This window comes from Falco cherrug, chromosome 4, assembly GCF_023634085.1.
Source record: "Falco cherrug isolate bFalChe1 chromosome 4, bFalChe1.pri, whole genome shotgun sequence".
In the NCBI taxonomy this organism is placed as follows: Eukaryota; Metazoa; Chordata; class Aves; order Falconiformes; family Falconidae; genus Falco; species Falco cherrug.
The window spans coordinates 9849647-9872365 of NC_073700.1; the positions used below are offsets into that span (position 1 = coordinate 9849647).

The following is a 22719-nucleotide window of genomic DNA, read 5'->3' on the forward strand; positions in this document are numbered from 1 at the left end:
TTAAACATCAGGCCTTAATCAGCAAAGCCAACAAACATCAGAGGTAATAAGACTTCAAATGTGTAAGTTCCTTGGCTCTTCGGTATAGCAATTTTTTAAAAAATGCAAACAAAGTTTTGTGGTGATATTTGTGGTGTCCCTCAGGAGTCTGTATTGGGACCAATACTATTTAATATCTTGATCAGTGACACATAGTGGGCAAGTTTGCAGGTAACACCAAGCAAGTTTGCAGATAACACCAAGCCAAGACGCGCAACTGATAATGCTTGAGGGAAGCGATGCCATCCAGAGGGACTTGGACAGGCTGGAGGACTGGGCCAGTGTGAATCTCCTGAAATTCAACAAGGCCAAGTGCAAGGTCCTGGCCAAGTGGCCTGGGGCAACCTCCATTACCAGTATAGGTTGGGTGATGGATGAATGGATTGAGAGCAGCCCTATACAGAAGGACTAAGAAATACTGGTAGATTAAAAATTAGATATCATTATTTTATAACTAAATACAAGATTACAGTTAAAACATTATCAAGTAACAGCATGTCAAAGCTCTCAATTAACAAAATTATCTCCCCTAGATAGTCAGACAGATTTCATCCCTACATTCCTAAGTAGTTAATATATGTGCAGATAAAAATGTTGGATTGCTAAATTAACGCACAAAAGGATTGCCTAAGCACTATATTCTATATCCATAGAAGTTGGGGTTTTTCAATAATATACCATATAAATACTAATAATACTTTGATTAGTTTTTTTACTACATACAATTTGAGTGTGCAATATTATTTCCAAAATTACTAAGTGTACATATTTTTATGGATGGCACTAGTAAAAAGGATCATTGATTAACAGAAATTCTATATAGCTCTTAGGTCATGCAAATATCTGACAGCAAGGGACAGCGCTAAGCTAATTCTCAATGAAAGATGGACAATTTTTCATTTGGGCTCATATTTTCATATTTTTATAATTCATGATTTGGGTGCTGGGGTTTTGGGGAGGCTGTGGGTGTTTTATTTTGGTTTCTTAAACAAAAGCTTGTAAGAACCATTGAAACTAATATATTTCTATTTTGTTAAACAATCTTTAAAGACCTTTAGAAGTCTAAAGCAATCAACATTTTTCAAAGTGTTAAATGAAATGTTTGGGAAAAAATATTTCAAATAGCTTCAATATTCCATTGCCTTTGATCTTTTTTCAAACAAACAATTAGAATGCAACTCTTAAATTTAAAGAAAGATTCATGCATTTTAACCTAAAACCAAATTTTATGCTTGCCAAAAAAATTCACATCACACACCACATACCCCAACACAAACACACCCAAAAAAAAAAAAAAAAAGTAAAAGGAAGGAGAAATGAATTTGCATTGACCTTTTTTTAAAAAAAAAAAAAAAAAAAATCATATTTTTGGATCTGACAGAAACTTAACCAAATCCACCAATTCAATGCAGATATACCTGTCAGCTGAGATAGACTGTCTTGGTGGGTGTTTCTCAGCAGGGAAGAGGTAGGGAGTAATGTCTAAACATTTGACAATGCACAACACTCATTTCACTCTGAAACTTAGATTCTAGAGAAGAGCCTGAATGCATCATTACAGCAATACATTTAAATCAGAATATTGCAAAACAGAGTTGATTGTATATGAGAATATCGGAGTGAAACCACCACCAGTGTCATCTACAAAAACTAGTTGTGATGTGTTGCTTGCCAACTACACTGTGCGCTACCGAACTACAGAAAAGAACCATTCAAATCACACAGTAAACAACCTCCACAAGTAGTTATCGTCCAGCTGAATATTTTATCATTCTATGAAGTCCGTCAAGAGTCTGTTAAATTGAAGTTAATTCATCAACTCATGATAACAAAAAAAAAAAAAAAGAAGAAGAAGAAAATGCACTTAGCACCTGCTCCAGTTCTTTTTCCATTGCCTGGGAAACAAAGTGTTGCTTGGTAACTTGAATCCATCTGTTCAAGTTTCCTCTTTCAGTCTTCCCTTTTTATCAGGAAAAAAAAACCCTATCCCTTAAGAAAATATGATCGGGGGGGGGGGGGGGGAATGTTTTCTCACTGCATAAAAGATGCTAGATCCTTATCTGCGTTAAAATTATGACAGTTACAAATACAATATTGCCTCTTCAAAACAATGCTGCTTCCCCTCACAGATTTTTTAAAGCAAAAAATTGTAGTTTATTCCTATTCTAACTCAGGGCAATATAAGCAGCAAGACACCATTTCCTTACACAATTTAGGGAGTGTATCTTTTCTGTAACTATATGCTCAACATCAATATCTACAGCCTGGGGGCTGAGTCACAGATTACAAAATACTTCGCTGTGCATCAGTACTTAAATGCTGTTTTAATGCATGGTTTTAATATGGATAAATAAATAAATATTTAGTTTTCTCTAAGATGTAAATCAAAAGAATCTCCACTGAAATTACTGGTACTATCTATTGAAATTAAAATCGGACCCTAAAAGAGAATTTTCCAAACTTTGGGAGTCAATGAGATATAAAGAGCGTAAGACTGGAAAACAGACAAATGGAGAAAAACTTCATGATGACGTAGGAGACCAAATTCTGTATCAAATACATTACAACATGTATTTAAAAAAAAAAAAAAAATCCCACCATGTTACAAAGAGAAGTGCTAGCAATGGCAAACCAGAGTTATCTAATGCTTTCCATTTTTCACACTTTTAGGCACTAAGCTTACCTCAGTATAAATACGGGTTTTGTTCTGTTTTGGTAACTTTTGGAGCCAGATTTGCAGAACGGCTGAAGACAACAAGTACAGTTTCAATAAATAAATTGCTTTAATATACCGAGAAAAAAATTACGTGCTATATATTACCTGATTTCTATATCTGTATTTTCAAGTTCAAAAAATTAGAATTACTACTATTTAAAACATTTTATGTCATCTTTGTTTCAAAATAATGGCAGAGTCAACTCAAGGCTTCTCAGAGTGACACTTGTTCCAGGAGATCTTTAGGATAAGAAAGGAATTGAAAGACAGTAACAGCCAAGGGCAGAGGTTTAATGCTCTCTTCTGCTCTTACCCAGGCCACCCTTCCTCAGACACCATTTTTTCTTTTATGTGGAGCACAGGACAATGTAATGCTCACATCCAGCCCAGAGGTATTGCAGGGACCTCAATTCATATCCTAGAAGCTGCAGCTTCCTCTTACTTACCATTGTTCTCCTTTCTCTTGAGGAGTCCCATTCACCTTGCTGTTCCTCTCATGCTTTTGAGGAGCAAAATGGAGCTGAACAAGCGAGGAAAAACTCTTTTTAGAGTTTCAAGGAGAGGCTGAGGTAGAAATCATTGTCACAGGAAGGGAGCCACTCAACCTTCTTAACCCTTCCCTACACAGCTGGGGAGACTGGAAGGTTTTCTGGTTTAGAGTAGATGCACCATAGTTTCTCAGTGAAGGGCAGGCAGATTACCATCAAAGGCAACTGCCTGCTCTGCCCGTTATTTGAAGAAGCTAGAGTGAATAGACTGACTTCAGTTAGGTTTACATAATTCACAATTCACAGTGGGGTCCCAACACCGATGCATCTAAATGCATCCATTAACTTTTTGCGCTTTATACCTTAGAAACATTTTCATTTTTAACAATCTTTATCTGCCTTCACGTACTGTAGTTCAGGAACACACAAAAGACACTGAATCCCCCAGCCCAGTTTGAGCCACCTACTATTGCTTGTATATTACAATTAGAGCTTAACTTACCCAGTCTAAAGCAAATATGGTCCGTATAGGCAAGATGCCATCAACCCTTTTGGGTTCTGGTTCAGGCACTTCCTAAGAAGTCCTGGATATCTTCTGCAGTACATAAACTGAAACTTTAAATGGAGCTATGTGTTTTAATTAAACCCTTGTGTCCATTAAAACTATACCTCTTCCTACAACCACCTCAAAGAATGGGAGCACAATTTTCAAAAACTAATATGTTTTATTACTCTTGCTACTGCAATGTTTTATGCCTAAATATCTGACTTCCTAATACGCAAAGTATTTGGCTACAAAGTAAAGAACTGCAACAATGCAGTTTACTAATGTGCAATTAGCTTCAACAGATTCAGAACAGAAATAAATTGATTGGTCTGAAAGCAGACTTCTCATCAAGTACAGCACAGCCTTAGAGTAAAGCCTAAATGATTCTGCTGTGAAAGATCACATCATAAAGATGTCAAAATGACTGCAAGAACAGCACCACCATCTAAGTACAAAGAATTTTAAGTCAAAAGATTGTTAGAGAACACAGTGACAACACTTTGTTGCAGAACTTTTTCAGAATGGTGTCTGTGGAAATCAGAAGAGTATGATAAACTCAGTTGTTGAACCTTCTTATAATATAAATGCAAACTAGTGAAAAAAAGTTTACACACGCACACGGTAGCAAAGTCCTGACGATAGTTTCTGCAGCAATACAATTCAGCCCCCTACACCAACTTCTGCCATTTTGTGGCCCTGTACAGAGAAGGTTGGCATGCACGAAAATATTTTCATATCACAAACAGTAAGCTATAAACATGTAGCTGCAAACAAGTCATTTTCTGTCAGGTCATCCAAAGGTCAGGTTTAATTTCCTTCCAAGGTGTGTTCCAGCAACTGTTTCTACTAAATGCTTCATAACCTGACTGAAAAAAATATATAAAATTAAACTCTACAATTTATAAAAACAGTTGAAAAAACATGATGACAGGAAGATGGCTTGTCAAATACAACAAACTTTCAGAAAGCTAAAAGATTACTACCTATATCATATTAAATGATCTGTTCCTTATAGATTTGTTTCTGCTCGTCCGTTCACTCAATATGCATATTCATGAGATCTCTGTCCCACAGATGAACTGAAGAAAATATAAAAAGCAGATGGGTCAGAGCCATTAAAAGTCTCAATTTAGACTTGCTGATTTTGGATTTCTAGTCCAGTTTAGTGAGATCTATCTATAAATCAAAACAAAAATGCTTTCTGAATATCAAGTCACCATGTAACATTGACTAGATCCAGCCACAACATGATTTAGTAATCTGAAATTATTTTCCACACAGTTTACTACACACCAAGAGTACATACCTTCCACCCTGCAAGATTTACATGCATTGATCAGCAGTATTACTGAATAGACCTTTATACACTGGAATAAATCTCATACAATCTCAAGTATAGACATCAGTATCAGCATACCAGTTCTTATTCCACAAAATGACCATTTTTAATCATCAGAAGTGGTAAACTTCCCATTATATTTATGCAACCAGAACAATTTATTCAGCCCACACAGCTTCTTCTTTTCTACCCCCTGGACAGTTACGCCAGCCTGCACACTGCTACCATTTTCCTGAAAAACTTGCAGCCCATCTCTAATCATGTGACTAAACATACATCCATTCCACGAGTAAAAATACAGACATCTCCCATACATAAGCAGTACATTCTTTCACTAAGCCATGCCAACAGCATTTTGATCATGCATTAAATATACTTCTCATTTTAAGGTGTGAAGGTAGTCAGTACATACATTCAGTATTTCACGTGAACCTACATCATCTGCCCAGTCTAATGCTTGCACAGCCCCATAAGTCCCAATCAAAAACTGTTTCTTTATCAGACAGTGAATGACAACTTACAGATAGCCTATTAGGGACACCTAATCAGGACCCACAGTTTTTAGAATTCACAGTGCTGCCTCCTTCTGAATCAGGAAAGGACACACAGTGCTTCTTTTCAGCCTAATAGCCCCTGAGCAGCATAGGGGATACAATGCACTGCTTCCCAGCGGAGTCTGGGAATTCTAGCACCATGGCAGGCTAAGCTGCATTACACTAATCACTCCGCAACATTTTGTTCCATTCTTGCTCTCACCCATGACTACAGAGAACAGCAGGAACCTCTTCTAAAGGTCTCTATGACACTGAAAAGGATGCCTTAGATGGCTTCCCCTTATCACAAAGTGGTAGGAAAGAACAGAGATTTGTAGAATAGAAACAGAAACCTCAACATACCAAAAGAATCATATTAAAGTTGTTTCAGTCAATAAGCTGTTTCTCCATCACGTTTGTCTTAAACTAAACTTATCCTATGAAGTACAATTACTAGTTAAAAATTCCCCTTCAGAGCACTTTTTACTCCCAGAAGTGAGCCAAACACATAAAATACCTGCAATGCAAGTGAGAAAAGACATACTATACATGCTACTAATGGCCTAAAAATTGTTGATCTTATTTCTACATTGTAACTACATGTCAAAGACTGTTTCTATACAACTGTGAAACTACCTTCAGTTTGACAAGCAAATTCGCAAGAGCACAGGTTGGCAAAAGAATTTACAGTATTACTAAGGGGATTTGCATTTGTATAGTTTGACTTAAAATGAGTGATTATCTTAGGAAAACAACCTCTTGCTGAGAATCCCTAGCCATAACAAGAAAAGCAAACCTGAAAAAATCCTGATCTCTATTTCATTATTACATAATAAATGCAATTAACACTTCAGAGCTATATTGTTGATAAAATTAGTGTAATAAAGTGTAGATAAGACTATACTACATTAATTCCTTTTATAATATTCTATGAACTAAAACTCAGAATAGAAAACAGAGCAAACTTTAGTCTGTATGTCAGCACACAGACTATAATATCTATGATAACGAAGAACCATCCCTTTTCTACTTTTATTTACAAATTGGTTTCAAAATATAATACCTCTCACTGACATGTTAATAATATATTTGAAATAGCTCTTTGAAATAGCTGAGCAAAAGGTGCTAAATAAGTGAAAACTACAACACAATGGAGTAAAATTTCAGCCATTTGCTTTGCATTACTTGTTGCCAAGTCTCTACTATATAGACCACTATATTTTAAGGGATTAAACAATTTTATTTTGTCGTTTAGTCTTAAGCCCAGTTATGAGAACATAAACATTAACAGTATTAACTAATTTTCATGTTATCGGAAAATTTATACACTCTGAGGCTGCAGTCTTGTATCACCCCTTGGCTGAATATATTCATGCTTAATCCATCCTTCAAATCCATCTGTTTTTCTTCTGATACTTCTCTGTTAGTGCTGATACTCCTCTAAGGATGCCATAGCTCATACTGATTATTTATTTATTTTTCATACTACCTTCACACTACAGAGCAAACACAAAACTGAGTAAATCAGGTTGCTCTCAGTTTCATTTCTTACAACTCTTCATTATCTTAATATTGCCTGAGATGTTGCATTTCGCATTCATTTCATATCTATTACTCAAGTTTTTATAGGCTCAGACAAGGTCAGCCCTTGCTATGCCTTTCCAAATCTCCCTCTGGGGAATTTGGTCTAGGCCTTCTGTGAATCACTAGGGAGTCTGAATTTTATATTTTGGTCGCTGGTTTAAGTGCATACTACTGATTGAACATGCCAAATCTTCAGTCTAGGTATAACTGCCATTCATATATATTCCATATTTTTAAATAGCTACTTATTATACATTATAGAAGCTCTCAGTGAATACAGAATATACAGTGCTATCACTAAATAACAAAAAAAAAACCAAAAACCACACCACTAGTAACTTACCTAGCAGCTCTATGAACGGATAGATTTTCCCTAATTTAAATAAAGTGATAGACAATTAACTACCCAAGCTCTGCTGACATCATGTAACAAAGCTTGCACATAAAGACATTTTAATACAGGAAAATTTAAAACAGAGTTATAAATAGTTTAAGGGTTAAAAACTCTACAATGCAGGCTAACTGTACAAAGAACAGAGAAACTGTGTAGAGTAAGAACCAAAACCCAGACAGTATAAAAAGTTACCTGCTGGAAACTTGCCAACTACATAACTCCGTTGACATATTACAGAAACAATTTATTTCATAGTTTACTTACTCCATTGCTTCTAAGTTAAAGACTATCTAGTTATTTACAGCTCTCTATGGACTCTCCCAGTAAAGTCTAGCAGATTTTCTAGGCCCCTATGTCTTGCCACATAACCTCCATTTCCAAAATCACTTCTTCACATATCCTGCCAATTGATGGCCTTATCCCACAAACGTCAAAAATTCTTGGCATCAACTCCTGCCTAGCAGAAATCTCTTCAGTAACAGGTCCATAGTCAGTATCTCAGCATGCTAAAAGCTCCCTTTACATACATTATTCATTTTCTATTTGGATATTGCTGTGTACCATTATTCAGAAGACTGAATTTCAAAGCTGAACTTCAGCAGTCAGTAGGTCTCCACAAACCAATGGTTTGACTCTTTCCTTATTTACATCAGGGTCAGTCAAGTGTAATACCAATCAATGACATCATTCTGCAGCAAAGTCATTGCAGATGAAATCATATGCAAGTCTGTTAAGCATAACAGAATGGGAAAAGATACCATGAGGTATCTTAGATTATTTTCATTATATTTAGAGGCAATAAAAAGAAAATGGATATAATATTTTCATTTAGGAGCACACATACCAACAATAAAATATCTTAAGTTAGATCTCATACATGCACTTGTCTCGTTCATTGTCCCTCCACACCATATTTCTTTAAGCATGGTTTTGGAAGTGTATCATTTTACTTACAAAATCTTAACACCAAAGTTTCTTTGCATTTGTAATAAAAGCATACTTAAAAATAACTACGTTTTACATATTTTTATTGGAAGCTCTTTATGTTATTGCAAGTTTGGATGATAGCATTTTCTTCAGAATAGTTTACAATGTGAGAAAGTATTTGTAAAGAAAAAAATGAGTGCAATGTAATCCTTTTTTTGTGGGCTTCTTCTGATCCTCTTATCGCCCACGTTTTCTAGGAGGAAAACGGTGGTACACTGGATGATCTCATCACAAGGGTGATCTAAGAGAAAGAATGGTACAATGATGTTTTAATTATTTTTTTTTTTTACAAAGCAGCTAGGTAAAAGGACTGTGATTCTGTACTTTACTTCATTAATATATACCATGCAGCATTCTATGACCCAGCTACTATATAGTCCTCATAACAAATGGGAAGAATTGCGAGCCAAGGAACTGCATCATTACCTGCCTCAATTTAGTCTTTCAAGCTGGGATCATCAAATTCTTTTTCTGACCCTTCTCTTATGTAATGCATTTCCTACCAGATGATAAGTATCTGCAAGACAGGAAAAGGAAAAGAGAACCCTAAATTGATTTGTAACTCATATCATTATCCAGCCCCTTAACACAAAAGATAAACAGAGAAATTAAAATAATTATAAATCAAATTTAATTGAAAAACTAGAAAAAAATATTCCAAGGTACATGCACAAATTGTTAGTTCTGTGATCACAAACATAAATACGACTGTAACTGACAAATAATTCATTCACTATAGAAAACTTACCACGGTAAGGCTTGTAGGACTTCTGTGGTGCAGTCATGACCAGTACCCTGTGTTCACTGGAAGAAGTGGGCCACCCTGAAGGCCCCCCTTTAGTTCTTCTGCTACACCCTGATGTTTTCCCCATCTGCAGGTGTATGCATACAGAACAATCCCTATATATACAGAATATACTGATTTATGGTGTTCTTTGTGATTTATAAATGATTTTCACAAAATGAGAAATGATCATGTTAACGAGGGGGGTTTTGCTGAGAAAAGAGAACTAAACAGGGTTCAAAATTTCACTTAACATATTGGTTTCCTTTCCTGTCTATAGGAAGGAGCTTTCACTCTCAACATCTTTCGCTATTATTTTTTTGAGCAGTATCAATGCTACAAAAATTCTTTTCCAGCAGAATCACTTTCAAAAGCAGTTTTTGGAAATTCTCTCAATTACCACAGCTTATCTGATAGATAACTATTTGTTTGTAATTATTTATCCACAATAAACAATACTTTAAAAGTTAGAATTAAAGATAAGGTTTAACACATTGGCGTTTTGCTTATGCATTGCCTCAATTTCTTGGGAGTTTAAGCACCTTTTTAAAAAAGAAAAAAAAAACCTTAATCTGAATTATTTTTACCTTAATTACTCAACACTTTCCAGCCTTACTTTTGATGTACGTTTTCCTGATACTTCCTTATATGTTTCCAATAGTTGCACACAAAATGTTCAAGGCACATTGTTTAAGCAAGCATCAGCATGGTTATGCTCAATTACCAACATCTAAATATAAATGTTTATATCCATATTTGGTTGTTAGTTATTATTTACCTTTACCTATCTAAATTTTAAAAGTTTACTTTATCTACAGATACTAGCTGAAGAAAAAGCAGGCTCTGTACTTCTAATATTAGATTAGCTCTATAAGGTCATTAAATATAGATCAGGTGACAGTAGACCAAAACTTTCAAGGTTGAGCGAGAAGAGACACTGTCCCAGTGTAAGACTAAACAACAGAGGAAGAACAACTCATACACGGCAGCAATAAATGGAAAGAGTAGGCAAATTATTTTCCCGATAACATGACTTACACAAATAACCTTATGGGCTTCTCTTATTATTCAAAGTCCTGTGACCCTTCAGAACCAGAGAAATTAAAAGCTGAACCAAATAATATGAATATTCTCATGTCTGGAAGATTGAACATTTATAAAGTAAGACTTTCTGAGGCTTAGTGGTAATTTGTACTTAGTTGTAATAGGTACTTAGAACTTAAACATTTACATGACAACTTCCTCCAACAGTGGAAGACACTGCATATGTCTGTCACTTCCTTTCTGCATGTGTTCAGAGGTGCCCCTAATACAGTCAGCACTAAGATACAAAGTGTCTTGTTCAAAATTAAGACCTATCTGAACCAAAAGGATGTTCTTTGTCTTCCTCTTGGAACTCTGTTTAATAAAGGATGTTCAAAGGATATTCTGCCCACTCTTTTCATTCTTGAGCAACTAAGAGACACATATACTGACTGCCTCTGCTAAGTCTGAAAATCACGTTTCCCTTCTGAAAGCACCCTAGAATGATGAATAGCATATTGCACCTCTATTGTTAAAAGCTCTTGTTTGAGCAGAAATAAGTCCAAATTCACTGGAGTACACAGAAGACGTAAAAGTCTCTACAGCTAGCAAGGTAACTCAGTTTCAGCCCTTGCTCCAAGACTGTTTATCATCATCACTTCCAATAATTCTCTTCTGCATTTTAGAAGAAAATGCAAATGCTTTTCACTTATTGGAAGCTTGCATGTACAGGCCTTCCAGAGAGGCATCAAAATTATGAGTGGACAGTGACTCAGACTTGGACAAAGGGCAGTCACTCTAATTTTAAACATAAACTAAAAAAAAAATGCCTTCCTACATAAATATTACTCTTTCTCGTTGTCTTCAGATCTGAATTTATTGTATCATTAGGAAAACACTAGCACACACGCACACAAAAAAAAAAACCCACACAACTATTAGATTATTCCTGATACAACCTTCAAATATTCCTCTGGGAAATATGACATTGCCATAAAAGCAGATCTTCTGTGAAGCTGTTGGAAAGCTAGTGAGTTTTCACTCCAGTAATTCTGGGAAATCATGAGCTGCTATGTTACAAGCATTTACCATTTTACCAGAGCTCCGAGGACTAAAAATGTAGTGGTATACTGAGCTACCACAAAGACGACTCTCCCTTCTGTTTTTGCAGATGGTAGGACATTTGCATACTATCTAAGCATAAATGCTCTACTTTCATATAAATACATATAAAGCTCACTGGGCTTCAAAGATCCAGGCCCTGAACACAACTTCTGCTGTCTTTATTTTCTAAGTAATTTCTCAAATTTTACCCAGTGTCTTGCAAGATAACCATAAAGAAATTCAAGATCATATCCTATTAAGTTCCAAATATCTTGAAATACCAGCAGAGACCACTGAAAGCAGCCAAGCAAAATCTGGACAAGTACACCTCTCTTCTACTTCAGACCACTGCACTGGAAATATTACAAGAAAACAAAAGAGTCTTGAATATTTCAAGTTATGAAACTTAATATATATTTTTTAAGACTAAGTAAAATCACAGTAGGAACAGCATCATTTAAAGGCTTTTCCTTCATCAGAAAGTACTGCTTCATTTTTAATGCAAGTAATTTCCAACAGAAAACATATAACAGAAAGCAGTCTGGGCAATGCTCAGATTACAAGAGAATGTATTTTATACTTTAGCTTTTGCATTACCATAACACTACATTATCTCATCTAATTAGATTTTTCCAAAACCTCTGGAAAACGAGCTTTCCACATGCTCTGGATGTTTGTTTATTAACTAAACATGGTGTACATGAACTAAACAATGCATTGTGGTAATAGGAATTATGGAAGAGCAATACTACAGCCTAATGGACTACAGAAATAGTTCTGTAAAACCATCACATTATCTCTAGCACAGTAAGTGTCTTAAACTTGTTAAAGACCATAACTTATAGTTTTATCTTTGTATGTCTCTTCAAAAAAAAAAAAAAAAAAGCCAAAATAAAATCCAGCTCCTATGTTAATGAACAGGGTCTTAAAAGTTCGTGATGTTTGTAATTTAATCAGTGTAAATTGCTGTTAATTTTGAATTTTATTCTGAAAAGTTACATATTTATTCTCCACTGTTTATGTGGTTATTTCAGAAGAATAATCTTCCCAGATTCCTAACTAATAGTGTTTTTATTTCACAGACCTGACTTAACAGTGTTCTCTAAATGAGATGTAAATCAAGCTGTTCACTCCATATAAAGCGTGAGATACCCCAGTCACTGGATGACTGATTTCCCGCCCCCCCCCAACAGATTTTTTGTGACTTCCAATGACGACTTCTGCAATTCTAAACCCTTAGCATTTACAGAACTCTTAGGGTCAGAAGGATGACAACCCAGAAAATCAGAAACAAATAAGCAGACATTTGCAAAATCTCTGCCTGGAACAACTGGACCAGCAATAAGGAGAAACGCAGTGGCAGAGCCAACAAGAAACATCGTATGAAGTCATATATAACCCCTTTAATCTATAACAACACTACTTCTTTTCTTACACCACTACATCCAATACACATCCTTCCAGTTTCTAGAGCAAATGACACAGTTCTGCCAAAAAAACCCACTGTTTGACTACCTGACTACAGTATGGAACAACTGAGTGCTGTCTATTTTTTTTTACATTAAGCGTTTTGTCTTGTGGAAACACAGCATATATTCTGTAAAGACAAAGACACTAGAGGTTCTACAGAAAAAAAATGTTTTTATGCTTCACAATTTCTGAGTACCTGTCCGCTCTCTTATAATATTACCTTAGTAATATGGGGGGAAATCCTTTAAAATATTTTTTTTAAATCTGCCTGCTTTGAGTGGAAAGAGAATAGAGAGGGAAAATGGAGAAACAAACAAATGAAAAAGAAAGATACTTCTCCATTTAAAGTCTTCTAGAATGAAACAGAAGCTTGAAGAACCTAATAGAACATTCATGAAATGGTATGAAGCTGCGTCAGAAGTTCAGATTGGACCTGAGGAAAAGGTTCTTCACCGAGAGTGTGGTCGGTCACTGGAACAGGCTCCCCAGGGAAGTGGTCACAGCACCACAAGCCTGACAGCTCCAGTCCAGAAGCATCTGGATGACATTCCTAGTAACATGACACAGTGTTACATAGTCCTGTGAGGAGTAAGGAGTTGGACTCCATGATCCTTATGGGTCCCTTGCAACCTGAGATATTCTATAACTTTCTGAAAATTTCTCTGATTAAATTACAAATCTAACTGAAAATTCTTTGACAGTTTTTAGTACAAGTTTCACATATAGAGAGCACCTTCACTTCCAAGTTCTTATCAAATTGCGTTTTCCATCAACATCTAGCCCACTGTGAACATCTGAGCAAAAGCAGCTTTGCTCTCGTGGAAGAAAAGAGCAGAGAAGAAAATCAAAAATACCCAGCATAATTTCCCCAAAATATCCTCAGTACCAACTATTTAGCTGTCCAAAGCTGCTACTCTTATGCTTCTGTAATATGCTAATCCCAATGCAGTCAGAGTCAGCAAAGAGCCTGCATTTTTCACATGCCACTCTCCAAGCTGCAGTACAAGATTTTTTTCAGTTACTTTCAGATATTTTGGCCTTTCCTCTATTACTGTCCTTTTTCCTGTTATTAAGCAATAGTACATGAACAGCTGGTCCACTAAAGCAAAATCATAGCCTCCACTGTTACAGCCAATGTTACAAAAAAAGTTTAAAACCATCTTTTACTTCAGTGCTATTTTATTACAACATTTAAAACATGCTGTACAGACTTTCTTCCATTAAAGTCATATTCATTTAAAAAAAAAAAAAAAACAACCCAAAAAAGCTCCCACAACAATTAGACTTGACTTCTCAGTGCATTAAATTAGACAAGATTTAGAGCTTCATATATAAGCACACTAATTTTTTGCTTGCCTGTTACAGTATAATGGCATCTAAAACAGCTTTTGAAGGGTGTTTTCAAGACAAAATAATACATTTCTTCCAGTTGTCACCTATAGTGTTGGCAATTATGAAAAATTAATGACACCTCATTATTTTCACTCCTTCCCCAAGGTCAATCATTAGCTCAGTTTATTATCAAGAGATTCCAAGCCAGTCCCTGAAAATCCCAAAGAGCTTTGTTCTTTGCAGGTCTATTTCCTCCTTTTTAATGTTGTTTTCCAGGTTAGGTGAGACTGTGCCTCCAAGTGCAATATCTAAAATCTTATGTTCTTCAGGAACTTGGTAGCAAAGAGAGATATAAAATATCTCATACCTGACATTTCACACTGTTAATAATAATTTTCAATGCTGTCATCACAATGAAACATCCCATTACAGATTACTTTGTTCAGGTACCAGAGTGAATAAATCCATACTTTTAATACCGCTGATTTAATACAGCTGAGAACGTAATGAAAACTTTAAAGATACATCCTTTTCCTAGCAAGGTATGATAGATTACTCACTCAAGAAAGCACTGAAAAAAACCACTTTCTTAAATCTATCTCCACAGCTGCAAGGCTTTCTATAAAAGAATATGCACAGTTTAAACATCCTATATATATATGTATGTATCGTCTATCCTTCACAGTGTCAGCTTTTGAATTTATTTTTATTTTATGCCAAGAATCTGGGGGTGTAGTGATTTAAGTCTTGAAGGGTGGAAGGAACAATTGACATCTAGAGTTCTGAGGACATGCAAAACATAGACAGCCTATCTGTAATATTATTACTGAATACAAAAAAGGTACCCTACAGAAAAAAATCTCTACATTCAAAAAACAAATAAATCCCACTTTCTACTTTTTGCCATTCATATAAATATTACTGTGTCATTAAAGTACAATTATTTTTGCATTTGTAAACAAACATGGAAAAGTGCATGACAGAAGTGTGAGTATGTATTATCATTTTCTCAGAATTATTAGAAAGAACTTCTGCAGGTGGAGTAAATCAGAGTTAAAATTTACATTGCAGAAAAAATGAAATTGTCTAAAATGTCTTCAAAAGAACATTTGGCTGTCTTCAAATTCCATCTTTTTAATATAGTGTTTCACATAGTATTCCTAATGTGCAAAAGAACTAATACAAAACACTTCCAAAATGTTTTTACAGATCCATTAATACCACAAATATCACATTATATAAAGTGCTACATATGGTATATTATTTACATAGAATTTTTAAAAATATTAGCAACAACTTCTATTCAGTTGCAAAGCTACTGTGAGGGACTGCATACTTAACACTAAGTATGAAGAATATATCCCCATCCAGAAAACAGTTTAGTATCAGAAAAAAACCCTGAACAAAAAGAATATCAATATTTTAGCCATAATCATATTTACTTCAATATTGGATGTTCCATGTAAACTAAACCTGATTTTTCTTGTTTTTCAATTTTTAACTGTTTAAGTAAAAGTATGTTCGTTCTGTACACTATTGAACAGGAGTTGTAATAATAATTTTTTCCTGCTATTCTAAAAATACCTAATTCCACATCACCCCAGAAATAATATACCAACTTGAAGATCAAATTGCTGTCATAAGATTGAGGTAGTTACACATACTAATATAATAGCACTTCACAGATAAAATCTACCCATATTCTACTGCAGAGGACAAGTGTGAGGGAATCCTAATGCTGCCTTAAACCGCTTTACGTTAAGATCCACACAAATATACTTCTGACAAAGACCAAAAGTTTAAAGAAGTACATATGCAAAATTTCTTACTGGTGGTTCTGCAACTAAATGTAAATTAACATAAAATGAAAATATCCAGACCTCTATGTCTATGTTCCATATAACAGGTGAGTTAAAAATCTGCAGCTAATGCATACAATGGCTGCAACAAGTGTATTACCAGGCTTCCCACTGTGCTTCAGAATGACATTTCTGAAGCTTTACCTCTTTGACTGTTTCTTTCTTTCTGTTTTTGATTCTTCCTCTATGAATGAAGTCTATGAAATGACCCCAAAACATCAAGGGTTGCACAAAAAGCAATCTTCTTAAGTTAGAAAAGGTTTATTTAACAGAGACTTGTGAAATAACTTATCTCTGTCAATATTAAAAATTATTAGTGAAAATGTTTCTCACTTATATCCTCACACCCATCACAGTCTTTATCCTATTAGCTATTGTTGAGTTTCAGCTTAAGGGTAACAGAAAGCTTAGCAATTTTGAAATGCCTAGGATAGCAAACATTACACAAAGTATCATACACAACAAATACACAAATTCAGTATGCAGCAGATTTTGCATTTAATTTGATGGTGTTTATTTAAAACCATGGTGACAGAACATGAATGTATAGAAACAACAGTAGGAAGGATAAGCTTTATATTTTCACAAGCTAAACACTGATATAGAAACAAATTTTCTTTGCTGAGGATGGGAATTATCAACCTCAAAAATAACTGGATACATTTCTGACACTTGAGGTAGAACTTTTCAAGTCTAGAGCCAAGAAAGAGAAGAAAAAGAAATTATTTAATAGCCCTATAGCCATAAAATTCACTTGGAAAAGATAGATTCAAACCCCTGTTCTGTACATTACATTGATTTTGTTGGTGCTGTTTGTATTTGAATAGTCATGTAGCCATCATTCCCTAGCAATTGCTTTTTGGATTGCTGAGAAATAACTGAAGTCTGAGTTATGTAGCCAGACAGACGCAAAAGGTTACTCAAGTGCTTTATACACCTGCAACAGAGTTCTCACAGCTGCTACATTTTCCTGCATATATGCATTCTAGCTCCACTCGCAGTATAAAAGATGCAAGAACAAGGCATGACCTATTGCCGTTCTTTCTATGTTCTGACGATAAATGAGAGTGGAAGCGATAAGCGTGGGGGGCGGGAAGTAGGATACATAAAGGGTCAAAGCATCTCAAAGATATCCAGAGGACAGACAAGCTGGTGAACTTTCCTTTCTTCAGTTGCTTGTCCTTGTGAGTGTTTCCCTGTAAATGAATCCCAAGCAGCACGTATGGCTTCTGGAAAGAAAAGTTCTGAATGTGTTCAGAGCCAGGTAATTCATAGCAAAGCCTTATTCAGACAGTCAAATTTTTTAGTCTCTCAACGCAACTCACAGTTTAGGGAAGGAGGGCTTTCAATCTTCAAATAACAAGGCTCTTCTGATATCTCAGAAGTGCAATATAATTTCTTCATTATTTGAATGTGTCTCAGAAGGAATACAGGCTAGCATATAACCTGATTAAATGTGGATTCTGAAACTATCTTGGGAAAAAGTTTTGAGTATGGTTCATCAAGAGCACCTCATGATACAGTAGAGTACCAAAGCGGGACAAAAAAAAAGTCTCACAAAAAAATTTCTATTGTTTTACCCTGATACTGGCTGATACTGTTATTGCTAAATTCCCCTTTCTAAGTAAAATGGAAAAGGGATAGGAGACAAAGGACTTCTATATATTAGAGCTGGAATATTAAACTCAGAACAGCAAAAGGAGGAGATGGTGTTCCTGTGGAAAAAAAGAATTCTTGCAGCTCTTTCATAAATCTACCTGTGAGTCACTGCACTTTAAGATGCAGCAGTCTATTGAAGGGCTAGAAACAGTGATGACTGCCAAGTTTACAATAAATAATTTTTAGCTGGAGAGTACACTCAAATAAATTTAGCTGACATAATAGCAAATACAATTACTCAAATCATGTACAAAGCATTTCCCAATCTGATACAACAAACTTTCTTTGTGAATTCCTTCATGCTCTTACAATTGTCTAAATTTGACTTTTCTATACTAAACATCCAAAAAGCATGCTCCTAAACCTGAGAAGAGAAAACAGCTGTGAAATGGATCTTTCCTGCAGAGAAGAAATCTGGTTTAAGAGATTACTGAACTGGCCTCTATAGCCAGCTGAAACAGCTGTGGAAATCGAAAGGAACGTCAATGCAGGAGATGCCAGCTGAACTGCTGCTTTGGCCACAATAATTGCAATGATAGGAATGCAGGTATGAGGTAAACCTGACCACTGACTCAGTAAACCACCCCTTAGGTATCTCTAACCAGCCACAGACCCAAAAACTCTTTGATATTCTTGTTTGCAATGAATCCACAGATGGATAAACCCCACAACTTCATATGCTTAGTTCTTTCACTTCTCTTCCCTGGAGAGTTTCTGCTAGGACTATAGCATTTTTTAAGTAACTGGTAAGCATTTTACAAATATCACAATGTGCTGATATACATACCAGTTCCAAACACTGCTTGCTAGCATTTGTAATTACACAGTCTACACTTTCCCTTATTTATGGAGTTTGTCACTGTCATACTGCCCAGTGATTCCAGCAAGAGGAGACTGTAGGAAATACATACATTTTACATTGGTTAAAGCTCTACAATGTTAAACTGCATCAAAGATTCATGCAAAGCTCAACCACAATATATGCATACACTGGGAATACTCAAGCTTACTAATAATGTATTCATAATTTGTTTCTAAAGGAATAAAAGGAGAGAAAGTTTTTATAAATGTTTCTAACACTGCATTTTTTCCATCAGACAAAAAAACACCCAGGTTGTCTGGATATTTAAACCTGTATTTTCAGACTTTGCTGGAATGCAAAACATTCAGAAAAAATGGGTAATAAATATAAGATCATATTTGCATGTGGCACCAGGCTTCCAACTACACGTGAGAGACAAGAAACCCCTCCTGCTGAAGGGCTCAGTGGAAACAAATGATCAAAGTAGCCCTGATTTGGAATCTTTCCAGAAGTTCTGTCTTACCATACTGAAGTCCACGATTCTTTTGATAAATTCTATCATCCAAGTTGGTGTTAAAATAAGCAGCTTTTTTTTTGAGATAAGAAAAACGCACAAGAGGGAGTATGTTTATCTGTTCCCACTCTCTTGGTAAGATTTCCTTTTTTCTGGCCAATCATCCTGTGCCTTAATGATGCAGATGGGATGTAAGCACTGCCAAGAACTCTGTAAACACTCACAACTCTGTTGAGAGGCCGAAGGGTAACATTATATTGATAATGGTTTCTGAGATTTGTTATCAGCAGAAAATCTTTGTCTGCCAGATGTACTCCTATGTGAAAAGATGCCCTTTTCAAGTTGAAAGCTGAAAATTACTCTCTCCAAGCAAGTCAGGAATAATTGAGAACAAACTGATTGTTCAGACTGAAACATGCAGGTGTTCAGTCCACCAGTGCTCTGAAACAGACCAATGTTTTTGTTGGGAATAACAATGCATCCACAATAAAGATCCTTCCTCCTGTGCTACAATGGTACACTTCTAAACAACATTTAGATTCTACTTCCTTTGTGAGAAAGCTCTCCTGAGAGACCTCTACAAAAGAAAAAAAGTTAGTTGTGGCATGTATGTGTAACTGCCTACAAAATCAGGAAAAATCTCCAATACAAGTTTGTTCACCGTTATGTTATTTGTTCAAGCTACAAAAACCTCCACAGGCATGTTCTACATAGGGCCAAAAAAAGTTGCATCTTAGGGAATGATCAGTATAGTAATTCCCTAGAATACTGTAATTCTTCATCAAATTGGATGTTTATTGGATGACAGCAAAGACAACTGAACAGGCAGTATATTGAGTGTTCTCATCTGACACTTCCACAATCAACTGTAAACAGTAAAATGTTGAATTACTCATATTTAGGACAGACAAACATCAGGAATGATGTAGTCTATGAGTCTTAAGACACAGAAGAATAACATGTTTTTGAGTGAAAATACTGGGGTTTTGGGTGGTAGCCCCTTCACCATAATTTTGAAACAAGAAATACTGGAGCCATGAGATGCCCTGTGTCTCACAGGTGCCTTAAGCTGCAAAATTCAGTGGCTCTATTCAGTGCTGCTCACACTCAAGATCTTGCTAAAAACTTCCTAACAATTTAAATAACCTTAAGTAGCTCCCTCATATGCTATCATAGTTCACCTGTACACTTGATCAACTCGTGATAATTGCATTTCACTATAAAAAATGATTATAGTTGTCAGCCATTTAACAGTAAACTTTTCTTTCAAAAAGGTGCAATTACACCCCCTAGTAATCTTTTCAATACTGCTGTAAACTGTTGCTTTATTACATTGCTCACCACAAATTTGAAAGGAAAAAAAAGTTTGAGGCATTCCCTGTTCCTATTACTCCAGTGTGCTATGTATACTGATACAAGAAACAATGATGTATATACATCAAACAACAGTTTGCCATAGAACTTAAAACTAGTTTGTTTGGGGTCTTTTATGTTATTTACTTTCCTGGTTTTTTAGATGAGGTATAGTTTTAACCACATTACAGAATGGAGGCTTTCTGTACTAAAAAAGTGAAGCACTGAAAATATCAAGAGTTGAGAGATCTGTTTAGAAACAGCAAAGTTTTCTTGATGTGTAGCAGTTAGGCCAAAAAATCTTGAAGGAGCAAGGGTACAAGCAAAATTCTGATTTATCTGTCTTTTTTTGCCTTCCCTCCCCAGTCTGTTTTTTCTTACCTCCCCAATGGTCACTAGTTGCTCAACATGTTCTGTCTCTTGTTAAAAGAATTTCAGAACCAGACCCGGTATTGCATATAATCTCTGCTATTAGTTACAAGTTATTTAAGAAAATCTTCAGTATTTTAAGTAAATTATAGATTCTAAAACTAAAAAAATTAGGAAGGCTTATTGTGTAATCTGTAAAAGTACCTTCATTTGAAGGTTTTTTATATATTTAAGAGGAAAAAATGCATCTTTTTTGCTGTTTTGAGTAAAGTCCCAACTATTCCCTCTCAAAAACCACAATTTTTGTCTACTACACAAAGATAATAAGGAAACAGTATTTCATGCAGATGAGAGATTAGATTTTGAATAGAAGATTTATATTTACAATTCACACCAGAATTAATAAGAAATTAGCTTTTTTAAAAAAATCTTATTGCATCTTATTATTTCATTTTATTATATTTATATAGCCTTCTCATGTGATGTCAGGTACTTTTATTTTACATAATGGAAGTAATTATAGGAAGTATTTCATATATTCCCGAAGGGTATATGTTTATATAGGCTTTCATGTCAGAGGGTCCAAAATGCGTCACAAACTATGTGATGCAGAGGCAGCTACGTATGTCCTGCCTTTGGCTTCTTCAGTATGGTTACATATTACCATGCCATTAAAAAGGCAAGAAAACCATCTGAGTAAGCTAAGAATTGAAAGCCTATCTTGAAATGCAGCAAGGCATGTCAGCATGACTTGAGATGTTTTCCACCATCCACCTTCTGGGTCCCAATCACATAGTATCTGTGTAGAAGTGTGTCTTGGCAGTTGGGGTATGACAGTACATACCACAGTGAAACTCTAATCCACTCAAAAGAGTAAAATGAAGTCTTAGTTTGCTTTTACTTTTTTAAAATTATAGTAAATCACAAACCATGACTAACACGTTGGAACCGAATCGCACTAATACCTTCAGAACGAATTCCTGATTTCACTTTTTCTGTAAAGAGCCGCACTGTACTTTTTAGTCTGCTTGCTTGATTCTTAGATGCAGCTATTATAAACTGCATTCAGTTTAAAGACTACTGTCAAAAAAATCTCTGTGAAATTGCCTTTCCATCGACTTTACAGGGAGATAGTCCTCCTCTTAATTCTATCATTGTAAAATGAGCGATAAAAAATAACAAATAGGGTGCGATCATCTGCGAAAATCAGAACGGAAACCAATCCTCATTGCCGACTGCCATCTAGTGACCAAAGCAACCCCACAGCCGTTGCAGGAAGGATGTGACCCCATCAAGTCACACACCGGCTGTTTTTTAGGATTTATTTAGACACCCTATCCCATTTCTCCCCCCGCGCCCGCCCCCCCCCCCACCCTTTGTTTTTTTTAAGGAGAGATATTACATTTGAAACCGTAGAATGACAAAGTTTCTCATCTCTGACAGGCTACTTTTGCTGTAGACGATAGTACCTCACTTGAAGGCCACAGCAACTCATAGGACATTCTTAAGTGACAAGCATAATTTGAATGTTTGACCTGGAAGTCTGTATTTTCATAAACCTCACAGTGCATATCCATGAAAACGCCCATCTGCAGAGGTCTAACTATTCCAGAAGAAACAAAGTAAGGTGCATGTAAATGGAGAAGTGGTGTCTGGGAATGGTGCTGGGCATTCAGGAAATAGGCAGCATTTATAATAAAGTTAACTACTAATTTTTCTCAGTTCTCATTACAAATCTCCATGTGTCATTTGTGATATAAGGAGAGGAGAGATTAGATCTTGCTCCCTATGCTATACCATTTTATACAATATTCACTAGGACT

The 22719-nt window shown here is 35.6% G+C and overlaps 1 protein-coding gene and 1 long non-coding RNA gene across 5 annotated transcripts in view; both read right to left on the reverse strand.

Moving 5' to 3' along the window:
* ERC2 (ELKS/RAB6-interacting/CAST family member 2) overlaps nucleotides 1–22719 on the reverse strand; it is a 521548-nt gene that overhangs the window by 410418 nt on the left and 88411 nt on the right. The window lies entirely within an intron of this gene.
* Nucleotides 8682–9595, reverse strand: LOC114015794 (uncharacterized). Its single transcript, XR_003559914.2, has 3 exons — nucleotides 9376–9595; nucleotides 9054–9144; nucleotides 8682–8868 (listed from the first exon to the last, which is right to left on the reverse strand). It is a non-coding gene; the product is annotated as an uncharacterized LOC114015794 (long non-coding RNA).